Genomic DNA, 12,772 nt, shown 5'->3' with positions numbered 1-12,772 from the left:
CTTATAAGTCACCTATATGTCTAACCTTTACCTGGTCAAGGTTGGGTGCTAAGTTACTTAGTGTGTGGGCACCCTAGCACTAGCCAACGTGCCCCCACATCGTTCAGGGCAAATTCCCCGGACTTTGTGAGTGCAAGGACACCATTACACGAGTGCACTATATATAGGTCACTACCTATGTATAGCGTCACAATGGTAACTCCGAACATGGCCATGTAACATGTCTAAGATCATGGAATTGTCACCCCAATGCCATTCTGCCATTGGGGAGACAATTCCATGATCCCCCAAGTCTCTAGCACAGACCCGGGTACTGCCAAACTGCCTTTCCCGGGGTTTCACTGCAGCTGCTGCCAACCCCTCAGGCAGGTTTCTGCCCTCCTGGGGTCCAGCCAGGCTTGGCCCAGGAAGGCAGAACAAAGGACTTTCCTTTGGAAAAAGGTGTCAGGGCTGGGGAGGAGTAGCCTCCCCCAGCCTCTGGAAATGCTTTGATAGGCACAGATGGTGCCCATCTCTGCATAAGCCAGTCTACACCGGTTCAGGGATCCCCCAGCCCTGCTCTGGCGCGAAACTGGACAAAGGAAAGGGGAGTGACTACTCCCCTGACCTGCACCTCCCAAGAGAGGTGCCCAGAGCTCCTCCAGTGTGCTCCAGACCTCTGCCATCTTGGAAACAGAGGTGCTGCAGGCACACTGGACTGCTCTGAGTGGCCAGTGCCAGCAGGTCACGTCAGAGACCCCTTCTGATAGGCTCTTACCTGTGTTGCTAGCCTATCCTCCTTCCTAAGTAGCCAAACCTCCTTTTCTGGCTATTTAGGGTCTCTGCTTTGGGGAATTCTTTAGATAACGAATGCAAGAGCTCATCAGAGTTCCTCTGCATCTCTCTGTTCACCTTCTGCCAAGGAATCGACCGCTGACTGCTCAGGAAGCCTGCAAAACCGCAACAAAGTAGCAAAGACGACTACTGCAACCATGGATCGCTGATCCTGCCGCCTTCTCGACTGTTTTCCTGGTGGTGCATGCTGTGGGGGTAGTCTGCCTTCTCTCTGCACTAGAAGCTCCGAAGAAATCTCCTGTGGGACGAAGGAATCCTCCCCCTGCAACCGCAGGCACCAAAAGAACTGCATCAGCGGTCCTCTGGGTCCCCTCTCAGCACAACGCGCGTGGTCCCTGGAACTCAGCAACTCTGTCCAAGTGACTCCCACAGTCCAGTGACTCTTCAGTCCAAGATTGGTGGAGGTAAGTCCTTGCCTCCCCACGCTAGACTGCATTGCTGGGTACCGCGTGATTTGCAGGTGTTCCGGCTCCTGTGCACTCCTACAGGATTTCCTTTGTGCAGAGCCAAGCCTGGGTCCCCGACACTCTAACCTGCAGTGCACAACCTCCTGAGTTGTCCTCCGGCGTGGTGGGATCTCCTTTTGTGACTTCGGGTGAGCTCCGGTTCACTATTCTTCGTAGTGCCTGTTCTGGCACTTCTGCGGGTGCTGCCTGCTTCTGTGAGGGCTCCCTATCTTGCTGGGCGCCCCCTCTGTCTCCTCACGCAATTGGCAACATCCTGGTCCCTCCTGGGCCACAGCAGCATACAAAAACCCTAACCGCAACCCTTGCAGCTAGCAAGGCTTGTTTGCGGTCTTTCTGTGTGGGAATACCTCTGCAAGCTTCTTCACGATGTTGAACAGCCATCCTCCAAAGGGGAAGTTCCTAGTCCTCTTCGTTCTTGCAGAATCCACAGCTTCTACCATCCGGTGGCAGCTTCTTTGCATCCTCAGCTGGCATTTCCTGTGCATCTGCCCAATCTCGACTTTGTCGCGACTCTTGGACTTGGTCCCCTTGTTCCACAGGTACTCTCGTCCGGAAATCCATCTTTGTTGCATTGCTGGTGTTGGTCTTCCTTGCAGAATTCCCCTATCATGGCTTCTGTGCTCTCTGGGGAATATAGGTGCACTTTACACCTACTTTTCACGGTCTTGGGGTGGGCTATTTTTCTAACCCTCACTGTTTTCTTACAGTCCCAGCAACCCTCTACACGCTCACATAGGTTTGGGGTCCATTCGTGGTTCGCATTCCACTTTTAGAGTATATGGTTTGTGTTGCCCCTATACCTATGTGCTCTCATTGCAATCTATTGTGACTGTACATTGCTTGCATTACTTCCTTTTGCTATTACTGCATATTTTTGGTATTGTGTACATATATCTTGTGTATATTTCCTATCCTCATACTGAGGGTACTCACTAAGATACTTTTGGCATATTGTCATAAAAATAAAGTACCTTTATTTTTAGTATATCTGTGTATTGTGTTTTCTTATGCTATTGTGCATATGACACCAGTGGTATAGTAGGAGCTTTGCATGTCTCCTAGTTCAGCCTAAGCTGCTCTCCATAGCTACCTTCTATCAGCCTAAGCTGCTAGAAACACCTCTTCTACACTAATAAGTGATAACTGGTCCTGGTACCGAGTGTAAGTACCCCTTGGTACCCGCTACAAGCCAGACCAGCCTCCTACATTGGGTGTGCAGCGGTGGGATAAGTACTTGTAACTACTTACCACTTTGTCATTTTGGACTTTTCATAAGAGAAAAATATACAAAACAAGTTCAGTGTATGTACACCTAACCAAAAAGTTTTGCTTTTCTTCTCTTACTCTATTCCTAAGTGCTGAAAAGTACCTCTAAACTTTCAAAAAGTTTCTAAAAAGTTGAAAAAGTTTTTTTCTGTTTCCTTAAAAAGTTCTGAAACTTGTTCTTTCTTTTTCTGTCCCTTAAACCTTTTTCTATCATGTCTGGTACAGGTCGTACTCTTGATCTGGTCAGCTCTGCTTATGACCACCTTAGCTGGAAAGGTGTAAGGGGTCACTGCATTGATAGAGGTTTAGGGGTAGGGAAGAATCCCTCTAGAGAATTGTTGATTAACATGCTCATTGAGAATGATAAGGCCTTAGCTGGCACATCTGTTGAGAAGTTAGGAGATAGTTCACACTCTGATTCTGGGGCAGCCCCAGCAAGAATGTTAGATGGTATTCTTTCCAACTTGCCCCTTAGCAGACCACCTAGCATAACTGGTACTAATATGAGTTCTCATCACAGTAGGAATGTCATTCCTGCAGCTCAAGTTGTTAGAGTGCCAACTGTTAGGGACATTTCGCCCTCTGTTCATTCACACCATTCTTCTCTGTCTAAGCATGCCCAACCCACCTACCCTGATGACAGAATGTTAGAAAGGGAACTCAATAGATTGAGAGTGGAAGAGACCAGGCTGAAGCTTAAACAGCCTTTAACCAGGGCTCAGGCCAAAAAGTAAAAAGGACAGGGTGACTTGGATCCTGGAGCAATGGACCAAGTGCTCCCTAAAGCTAGGGTTAGTAAACGTAAATCACTACCTACTATCTCTCCCTCTACAGATGATTCAACTTCCGAGGAAGAAGAATTTCCCCCCTGTGCAGAACCTTCACCAGAGGAGCTGGAAGCAGACACTGCTGAGCTTTTGGGTGGAGGGGGGCCTGCCAGGGAGGAGCTGAGTGTGGCACAGCAGACCTGTCCCACACTAGAGGGTCTAGGACAGCAAGCTGTCAAACAGCAAAATGGGGATGTCGGTGACTCTCACAGAGTTTACTGGGAGGACAACCTCTTGTATACAGAGGCAAGGGACCCAAAACCTGGAGCTGCCAGGAGATTGGTTATTCCCCTGCAATACAGAGAGTTCCTCCTAACTCTAGCCCATGACATTCCCTTGGCTGGACATTTGGGGCAGATGAAAACATGGGATAGGCTTGTCCCCCTGTTTCGTTGGCCTAGAATGTCAGAGGACATAAAAGAATTTTGTAAGTCCTGTGTCACCTGTCAAGCCAGTGGCAAAACATGTGGCACCCCAAAGGCTCCCCTTATTCCACTACCTGTGGTTGGGGTTCCATTTGGAAGGGTAGGGGTTGACATAGTTGGCCCCCTTGACCCTCCTACTGCTTCAGGCAATAGGTTTATCTTGGTGGTAGTAGACCATGCCACAAGATACCCTGAAGCAATTCCTCTAAGGACCACTACAGCTCCTGCAGTGGCAAAAGCCCTCCTGGGTATCTTTTCCAGGGTGGGTTTCCCAAAAGAGGTGGTATCAGACAGGGGTAGCAACTTTATGTCTGCATACTTGAAGGGCATGTGGAAGGAATGTGGCGTAACATATAAATTCACCACGCCTTATCACCCACAAACAAATGGACTGGTTGAGAGGTTTAACAAAACTCTCAAAGGAATGATAATGGGACTCCCTGAAAAACTCAGGAGGAGATGGGATGTCCTGTTACCTTGCCTCCTTTTTGCTTACAGGGAGGTACCCCAGAAAGGAGTGGGCTTCAGCCCCTTTGAACTCCTATTTGGACACCCTGTAAGAGGTCCTCTAACACTTGTAAAGGAGGGTTGGGAACAACCTTTAAAAGCTCCTAAGCAAGACATAGTGGACTAGGTACTTGGCCTAATATCCAGAATGGCTGAGTATATGAAAAGGGCCAGCAAAGACCTTCAGGCCAGCCAAGAGCTCTAAAAGCAATGGCATGACCAGAAGACTGTTCTGATTCAGTACTAACCAGGGCAGAAAGTGTGAGTCTTGGAGCCTGTGGCCCCAAAAGCACTCCAAGACAAATGGAGTGGACCCCACATTATTGTTGGAAAAAAAGGGAGAAGTCACCTACTTGGTTGACTTAGGCACTGCCAGGAGTCCCCTTAGAGTGCTCCATGTCAATCGCCTGAAACCCTACTGTGACAGGGCTGATCTCACCCTGCTCATGGCAACAGATGAAGGACAGGAAGAAGAGAGTGACCCTCTCCCTGATCTCTTCTCTTCCACAGAACAAGATGCTCTAGTGGAAGGTGTAGTTTTGGCAGATTGTCTTACTGCTGAGCAGAAAGACCACTGCATAAATCTCCTGGGTCAGTTTTCTGAACTCATTTCTACTGTGCCAGGCACCACTTCTTGATGTGAGCACACTATAGATACTGGAGACAGCATGCCTGTCAAAAGTAAGATCTATAGGCAGCCTGACCATGTCAGAGACTGCATAAAACAAGAGGTTCAGAAAATGCTTGAACTGGGAGTGGCTGAGCACTCTGAAAGTCCATGGGCCTCTCCTGTGGTGCTTGTACCAAAGCCTCATTCCAAAGATGGGAAAAGGGAAATGAGGTTTTGTGTAGATTACAGAGGTCTCAACCAGGTAACTAAAAATTATGCTCACCCTATACCCAGGGCAGATGAGCTAATAGATACACTGGCACCTGCCAAGTATCTAAGCACCTTTGATTTGACTGCAGGGTATTGGCAGATCAAGTTATCAGAGGATGCTAAAGCAAAAACTTAATTTTCGACTATTGGAGGGCACTACCAATTCACAGTAATGCCCTTTGGTTTGAAAAATGCACCTGCCACTTTTCAGAGGTTGGTGAATAGAGTCCTGCAAGGGTTGGAGGCTTTTAGTGCAGCATATCTAGATGATATAGCTGTCTTTAGCTCCACCTGGGATGATCACCTGGTCCACCTATGGAAAGTTTTGGAGGCCCTGCAAAAGGCAGGCCTCACTATCAAGGCTTCAAAGTGCCAGATAGGGCAGGGGAAATTGGTTTATCTGGGACACCTTATAGGTGGGGAACAGATTGCACCACTTCAGGGGAAAATTCAAACTATCATAGATTGGGTTCCCCCTACAACTCAGACCCAGGTGAGAGCCTTCTTAGGCCTCACTGGGTATTACAGGAGGTTCATAAAGAACTATGGCTCCATAATAGCCCCTCTTAATGACCTCACTTCAAAGAAAATGCCTAAAAAGGTATTGTGGACAGCTAGCTGTCAGAAAGCTTTTGAGGAGCTGAAGCAGGCCATGTGCTCGGCACCTGTCCTAAAAAGTCCATGTTACTCCAAGAAATTCATTGTTCAAACTGATGCATGAATTAGGGGTAGGGGCAGTCTTATCACAACTCAATTCTGAGGGCCAGGATCAACCTGTTGCTTTTATCAGCAGGAGGTTGACCCCTAGAGAAAAGCGTTGGTCTGCCATAGAGAGGGAGGCCTTTGCTGTGGTCTGGGCACTGAAGAAGTTGAGGCCATACCTGTTTGGCACTCACTTCATTGTTCAGACAGACCACAAACCTCTACTTTGGCTAAAACAAATGAAAGGTGAAAACCCTAAATTGTTGAGGTGGTTCATATCTCTACAGGGAATGGACTATACAGTGGAACATAGACCTGGGAGTAGCCACTCCAATGCAGATGGACTCTCCAGATATTTCCACTTAGACAATGAAGACTCATCAGGTCATGGCTAGTCTTATTGTCCTTCGTTTGGGGGGGGTTGTGTAGGAAAGTACCATCTTGCCTGGCATGTTACCCCCATATTTCACTGTATATATGTTGTTTTAGTTGTATGTGTCACTGGGACCCTGCCAGTCAGGGCCCGTGTGCTCATAAGTGTGCCCTGTATGGGTTCACTGTGTGATGACTAACTGTCTCACTGAGGCTCTGCTAACCACAACCTCAGTGGTTATGCTCTCTCTTTGCTTTCCAAATTGTCACTAACAGGCTAGTGACCAATTTCACCAATTCACATGGGCATACTGGAACACCCTTATAATTCCCTAGTATATGGTACTGAGGTGCCAGGGTATTTGGGGTTCCAGGAGATCCCTATGGGCTGCAGCATTTCTTTTGCCACCCATAGTGAGCTCTGACAATTCTTACACAGGCCTTCCACTGCAGCCTGAGTGAAATAACGTCCACGTTATTCCACAGCCATTTATCTCTGCACTTAAGTAACTTATAAGTCACCTATATGTCTAACCTTTACCTGGTAAAGGTTGGGTGCTAAGTTACTTAGTGTGTGGGCACCCTGGCACTAGCCAAGGTGCCCCCACATCGTTCAGGGCAAATTTCCCGGACTTTGTGAGTGCGGGGACACCATTACACGCGTGCACTTTACATAGGTCACTACCTATGTATAGCATCACAATGGTAACTCCGAACATGGCCATGTAACATGTCTAAGATCATGGAATTGTCACCCCAATGCCATTCTGGCATTGGGGAGACAATTCCATGATCCCCTGAGTCTCTAGCACAGACCTGGGTACTGCCAAACTGCATATCCCAGGGCTTCACTGCAGCTGCTGCTGCCGCCAACCCCTCAGACAGGTTTCTGCCCTCCTGGGGTCCAGCCAGGCTTGGCCCAGGAAGGCAGAACAAAGGACTTCCTCAGAGAGAGGGTGTTACACCCTCTCCCTTTGGAAAAAGGTGTCCGGGCAGGGGAGGAGTAGCCTCCCCCAGCCTCTGGAAATGCTTTGATGGGCACAGATGGTGCCCATCTCTGCATAAGCCAGTCTACACCGGTTCAGGGATCCCCCAGCCCTGCTCTGGCACGAAACTGGACAAAGGAAAGGGGAGTGACCACTCCCCTGACCTGCACCTCCCAGGGGAGGTGCCCAGAGCTCCTCCAGTGTGCTCCAGACCTCTGCCATTTTGGAAACAGAGGTGCTGCTGGCACACTGGACTGCTCTGAGTGGACAGTGCCACCAGGTGACGTCAGAGACCCCTTCTGATAGGCTCTTACCTGTGTTGCTAGCCTATCCTCCTTCCTAAGTAGCCAAACCCTCTTTTCTGGCTATTTAGGGTCTCTGCTTTGGGGATTTCCTTAGATAACGAATGCAAGAGCTCATCAGAGTTCCTCTGCATCTCTCTCTTCACCTTCTGCCAAGGAATCGACTGCTGACCGCGCTGGAAGCCTGCAAAACTGCAACAAAGTAGCGAAGACGACTACTGCAACTCTGTAACGCTGATCCTGCCGCCTTCTCGACTGTTTTCCTGGTGGTGCATGCTGTGGGGGTAGTCTGCCTCCTCTCTGCACTAGAAGCTCCGAAGAAATCTCCTGTGGGTCGACGGAATCTTCCCCCTGCTACCGCAGGCACTAAAGAACTGCATCACCGGTCCCCTGGGTCTCCTCTCAGCACGACGAGCGAGGTCCCTTGAATCCAGCAACTCTGTCCAAGTGACTCCCACAGTCCAGTGACTCTTCAGTCCAAGTTTGGTGGAGGTAAGTCCTTGCCTCCCCACGCCAGACTGCATTGCTGGGAACCGCGACTTTTGCAGCTACTCCGGCCTCTGTGCACTTCCGGCGGAAATCCTTTGTGCACAGCCAAGCCTGGGTCCATGGCACTCTAACCTGCATTGCACGACTTTCTAAGTTGTCCTCCGGCGGCGTGGGACTCCTTTGTGCAACTTCGGGTGAGCACCGTTTCACTCCTCTTTGTAGTGACTGTTCTGGCACTTCTGCGGATGCTGCCTGCTTCTGAGAGGGCTCCTTGTCTTGCTGGGCGCCCCCTCTGTCCCCTGACGCAATTGGCGACATCTTGGTCCCTCCTGGGCCACAGCAGCATCCAAAAACGCTAACCGCACGACTTGCAGCTAGCAAGGCTTGTTTGTAGTCTTTCTGCGTGGGAACACCTCTGCAAGCTTCTTCACAACGTAGGACATCCATCCTCCAAAGGGGAAGTTCCTAGTCCTCTTCGTTTTTGCAGAATCCACAGCTTCTACCATCCAGTGGCAGCTTCTTTGCATCCTCAGCTGGCATTTCCTGGGCATGTGCCCAATCTCGACTTTGTCGCGACTCTTGGACTTGGTCCCCTTGTTCCACAGGTACTCTCATCCGGAAATCCATCGTTGTTGCATTGCTGGTGTTGGTCTTCCTTGCAGAATTCCCCTATCACAACTTCTGTGCTCTCTGGGGAATATAGGTGCACTTTACACCTACTTTTCAGGGTCTTGGGGTGTGCTATTTTTCTAACCCTCACTGTTTTCTTAAAGTCCCAGCGACCCTCTACAAGCTCACATAGGTTTGGGGTCCATTCGTGGTTCGCATTCCACTTTTGGAGTATATAGTTTGTGTTGCCCCTATACCTATGTGCTCTCATTGCAATCTATTGTGACTGTACATTGATTGCATTACTTCCTTTTGCTATTACTGCATATTTTTGGTATTGTGTACATATATCTTGTGTATATTTGCTATCCTCATACTGAGGGTACTCACTGAGATACTTTTGGCATATTGTCATAAAAATAAAGTACCTTTATTTTTAGTATATCTGTGTATTGTGTTTTCTTATGATATTGTGCATATGACGCCAGTGGTATAGTAAGAGCTTTGCATGTCTCCTAGTTCAGCCTAAGCTGCTCTCCATAGCTACCTTCTATCAGCCTAAGCTGCTAGAAACACCTATTCTACACTAATAAGGGATAACTGGTCCTGGTACAGAGTGTAAGTACCCCTGGGCACCCACTACAAGCCAGGCCAGCCTCCTACAGCTTGTTTGTGATCTTTGCCTTACATGGGCATTTTCAGAGTTACCATTGTGAATCTACATATAGGTATTGACCTATATGTAGTGCATACGTGTAATGTCGTACCCACACTCACAAAGTTCTATCAATTGGCCTGAACTATGTGGGAGCACCTTTGCTAGTGCAAGTGTGCCCTCACACCTAGTAACTTTGCACCTAACATTCAGCAAGTGAAGTTTAGACATGTAGGTGACTTATAAGTTACTTAGGTGCAGTGAAAAATGGCTGTGAAATAGTGTGTGCACTATTTCACGCAGGCTGCAATGGCAGGCCTGTGCAAGGGTTTGTCTGAGCTCCTCATGGGTGGCAAAATAAATGCTACAGCCCACAAAGATCTCCTGGAACCCCAATGCCCTGGCTACGTAGGTACCATATACTAGGGACTTAAAAGGGGGGGTCCAGTGTGCCAATTGAAATTGGTAAATGAAGTCACTAGCCTACAGTGACACATTTTAAAGCAGAGAGAGCATAAGCACTGAGATTCTGATTAGCAGATCCTCAGTGACACAGTTAAGCACTATACACACACACACACACACACACACACACAATTATTAGGCCATAAACTATGAGCACTGGGGTTCTGACCAGCAGGATCCAAGTGAGACAGGCAAAAACATACTGACATACAGGTAAAAATGGGGGTAACATGCCAAGAAAGATGGTACTTTTCTACAGGAACGCCTACCTTTCATCTCATTGACGCAGGGTCGGTTTTCACGTCCAGAAAATGACGTTAACTCCATAACTTTGGCGCTAGATGTGTCTAGCGCCAAAGTATAAATATGTAACAAAAAATATATATGGTAATTGAGTGCAAACCAAGTATAAATATGCCCCTTAGTGTCTCCTGCACCACTGGGTGCTGAATTTGATAATAATAATGATTTAAAAAGAAAAGCATTTTCCGATGCCCACTATAAAACATGGAAGTCACCAGCGGCGGGGATGACCTCTCAGGCTTTCAGCAGTTAACTGTTAAAAGCCTGAGAGGTCACCTACAAACTGCTGCTGGTTGGCAAGTAAACGTCCAAAGGTAAACTTACAACTGACAAAATGTGTGACGCCATTTTGCAATGACAAACCCTGCATGTCAAAAAATGCAAAGATTTGCAACCGCAAAATTGTTTTTTCCCCATATACGAAACCAATTTAACGAGTCAGAAAATCGTTTCCTACACATAAAATAGGTTTAGCAACTCTTACTGAACTGCAGTCAGTAAAGGGTGTGTATTCGTCCGGGAACCAGAGACGTGGACCAGACTTACCCCGGGGGCACCTTCGAGTATGACACAGCTGACCCGGGAGTGGTCGGAATGGCTACAGCCAGTCAACGAGGAACAAACGCGGAAGGAGGAGGGGTTTTTAAACCTAGACCGAACAAACATGGGGAGAGCAGTTTTGTTCCGGGGAGGAAGGCGTGTACGGGCCAGAGGGCCAGAGTGCCGGACGGACGGATCGGAGAAGACGCCAGGAGGAAGACGCTGCGAAGAGAGGCAGACCAACCCTGGAGAGGAACCAGAGAGAGGTGTGGGAGAAGAGACGGAGTGAGCAGACCGGCCACGCTCTGGAGAGGAGGGAAACGGCACAATTTTAACCTGGGCACATCTACAATTTAGGTTTTCCCTGTATTTTTTTTTTTTTTTGGTTTTCCTTCTAGTTTTCACAGATACTCGGGCACTTGAGGGAACTAGAGACAGAGAAACGTTATAAAAAAGGAACAAGAAAAAAAGAAAGGTTCATATATACAAGAGAAAAGGAAATATAAAGATGTTCTTGAACCAAGAAAGAAAGAAGACAGAAAAGCAGAAATAGAGTGAGAGAAAAAGCAGAAGGAAAAATATTAACAACCCAAGAACAGAGAGGGAAAGATAAACCCGAAAGAAAGAAAAGAGAAGGACCGAACACAGGAAGAAAAGGGGCAGATATGACAGAAAGGAGAGAGAGAGATAGAGAGAGAGAGTGGGTAACACCAATAATACCTACCTCCTAAAACCACCCTTCTGTGTTCTTCTTTCCTCCTATGCGCCTCCTGAATCACCACCTGGAAAAGAAGAGAGAGCAAAGTAAAGAAGGAGAAGACCGTATGAGAGGAAAGAGAAGAAAAGAAAGAGAAAGAAAAGAAAGAAGAAGAAACACGTATAACAAAAGACTGTATCATACTTATACCAAAGAAATAAAAATGATAAACCACGGTAACGCCTATCCCCCTCCATTACTCTTACCCTGTCACAGGGTGTCCCTTCCTAATTGCAATGTGGCATGTATGACGGTGTACGGCCATAGCTGCAATTGCAACCCATGGATCAGTTACGGACACATTACCCTTTATGAAAGGTGTCCAGCTGACCTGGGGTGGGGTGGGTGGAGTTTAGACAGTGGTCCCTGGACCACTAGACGTTTTTCCCAAAGAGAAAGCCTTTTTTAAAATTATTATTATAAAAGCAGTACCACTTCATTTATAATGGTTTCTTGTTTGGGAATACAGACTAAGGGATGCAGACAGTGAATGGTTGTAGGAGGCTGGACTCATTTGTAGTGCGTACCCTAGGTACGTACACCTTATACCTGGTCAACTTATCCCTTACAAGTGAAATGTGGTCAGTGTTCAAGCAGCTTAGGCTGTCTAGAGGTGTAGGAGGCTAGCCTAGTTTGTAGTGGGTACCTTGGGTACTTACACCTTATAACAGGTCCAGTTATCCCTTATTAGTGAAGTAGTAGTGTTCTAGAACCTTAGGCTGATAGAGGTAGCTATAGCAGAGCAGCTTAGGCTGAACTAGAAGACATGCACAGCTCATGCAATACCACTTATAGTTACACAGTACTCCTACACAAGTAAAGAAAATACTCAGTGTTACCAAATATAAAGGTAGTTTATTTGGGTGACACAGTACCAAAAATATCTTAGAGGCAATACTCCTTTTGGAAGTAAGTATTATACACAATATATACACTAGAAACCAAAATAAGGTAAGTAATTAGACATAGGTTAGTGTAAACAATACGAAATGCTATAGAATGCAGTGGGAGAAAATAGGTCTAGGGGCAAAACAAACCATATACTAAGAAGGTGGAATGCGAATCACAAATCACCCCCCCAGGACAAGTATAGTGTGTGCTGAATTGCTGAGAGAGTAAAAATACAGTAAAGGTAAGTAAATTACCCCACCCCAGAGCCCAGAAAAGCAGGAGTAGAGTACTGCAAGTTTCCTTAGGACATACTACACCTTGTGATATAGATTATTGCAGTAACCAACCAAGTCTACAAACAACAACTGCTGGATTCCGGGGCCTGAAGACCTTCAAAAGAAGGGGCCCAAGTCCAGAAGTCGAAAGAAGTTCCAGGAAGGACAGGAGCCCCTGCCAACCCAGAAGAGGGTGCAAAAGGAGAGTCCCCGGTTGGGC

At 47.4% G+C, this 12,772-nt stretch overlaps 1 protein-coding gene across 1 annotated transcript in view; it reads left to right on the top strand.

The window, feature by feature from the left end:
- The window catches only part of LOC138283572 (putative leucine-rich repeat-containing protein DDB_G0290503), a 511,080-nt gene that overhangs the window by 366,579 nt on the left and 131,729 nt on the right, over positions 1–12,772 (top strand). The window lies entirely within an intron of this gene.

This window comes from Pleurodeles waltl, chromosome 3_1 (genome assembly GCF_031143425.1).
Source record: "Pleurodeles waltl isolate 20211129_DDA chromosome 3_1, aPleWal1.hap1.20221129, whole genome shotgun sequence".
In the NCBI taxonomy this organism is placed as follows: domain Eukaryota; kingdom Metazoa; phylum Chordata; class Amphibia; order Caudata; family Salamandridae; genus Pleurodeles; species Pleurodeles waltl.
Note: the sequence above shows the minus strand (reverse complement) of the source record. Positions and strands in the feature narration are given on the sequence as shown.